Here is a 1,244-nt window from a genome sequence, read left to right as displayed (position 1 = left end):
ATTCCCAAATTATTAATGTTCAAATTCTGCCCATTAGAGTCCCTCAGGGAACTTTTAAAAGAGAACTCCAGGTCTCATCCAAAACCAAGTAACTTATACAGTCTCCTGAGATCAGCATTTGTTTGAAGTTCTCTGGGTGATTCTCACATGCAGACAAGTTCAGAAGGCCGAACTAGATGTTATCAGTTTTCTAAAATATTGCCCAATTGAGGCCAACAGTCACGCCTTGGTTTTTTTTTTTTTTTTCTTCTGAAGTTGGAAACGGGGAGGTGGTCAGACAGACCACATGCGCCCGACCAGGATCCACTCGGCATGTCCACCAGGGGGCGATGCTCTGCCCATCTGGGGCGTTACTCTGTTGCAACCAGAGCCACTCTAGTGCCTGAGGCAGAGGCCACAGAGCCATCCTCAGCACCCGGGCCAGCTTTGCTCCAATGGAGCCGCGGCTGCGGGAGGGGAAGAGAGAGACAGAGAGGAAGGAGAGGGGGAGGGGTGGAGAAGCAGATGGGCGCTTCTCCTGTGTGCCCTGGCCGGGAATCGAACCCGGGACTCCTGCACCCCAGGCCGACGCTCTACCACTGAGTCAATCAGCCAAGGCCCACGTCTTGTTTTTAAAGTTTGCATTTTTGTAATCAGTTTATATTTATATTTTGTATTGTTGTATTTGTATTAGCTCTGTGTGAAGTCTATTTTATTTTCTACTTTTTTTCACTCTTTTATACTATTTCCAAAGAACTCTTTGTATGTTAGAAAAAATTAACCCTGTTGACCATTTGTCAGAACTTTATACAGTTTCTTTAGTTACACAGAATGTTTTAATTTTATGTCATCAAATTTGACTGCCTGAGGTGTGGTGGTGCAGTGGATAAAGCGTCGACCTGGAACTCTGAGGTCACTGGTTCAAAACTCAGGGCTTATCTGGTCAAGATACATATGGGAGTTAGTGCTTCCTGCTCTTCCCCCATCTCTCCCTTCCTCTCCTCTCTAAAAAATGAATAAAATCTTTTAAAAAATCTGACAGGTTCTCTCTCTCTCTTTTTTTTTTTTAACAGATTCTGGACAGCCTACATTAAGAAGGCCTTTTCATTCCAAAGTTATGCAAATGTTAGCTTGATTTTCTTCTAGTTGATCTATAATCAATCTGGAATCATTTTGCAGTTGATAAGGAATTTCTTTATTATTTTTTCAAATAAATACACAATTGTTTTCATGTCAGTTAGAAGCCTACCTCCTTTTTATTACTA

At 42.3% G+C, this 1,244-nt stretch overlaps 1 non-coding gene across 1 annotated transcript; it reads right to left on the bottom strand.

Moving 5' to 3' along the window:
• Nucleotides 1–522: 522 nt before the first annotated feature.
• Nucleotides 523–598, bottom strand: TRNAP-GGG (transfer RNA proline (anticodon GGG)). Its single transcript has one exon. It is a non-coding gene; the product is annotated as a tRNA-Pro (tRNA).
• Between the last annotated feature and the right edge of the window lie 646 nt (nt 599–1,244).

The sequence above is a fragment of the Saccopteryx bilineata genome, chromosome 12, assembly GCF_036850765.1.
Source record: "Saccopteryx bilineata isolate mSacBil1 chromosome 12, mSacBil1_pri_phased_curated, whole genome shotgun sequence".
NCBI lineage: Eukaryota > Metazoa > Chordata > Mammalia > Chiroptera > Emballonuridae > Saccopteryx > Saccopteryx bilineata.
The sequence above is the reverse complement of the archived record's forward strand: the minus strand, read 5'-3'. Positions and strand labels throughout refer to the sequence as shown.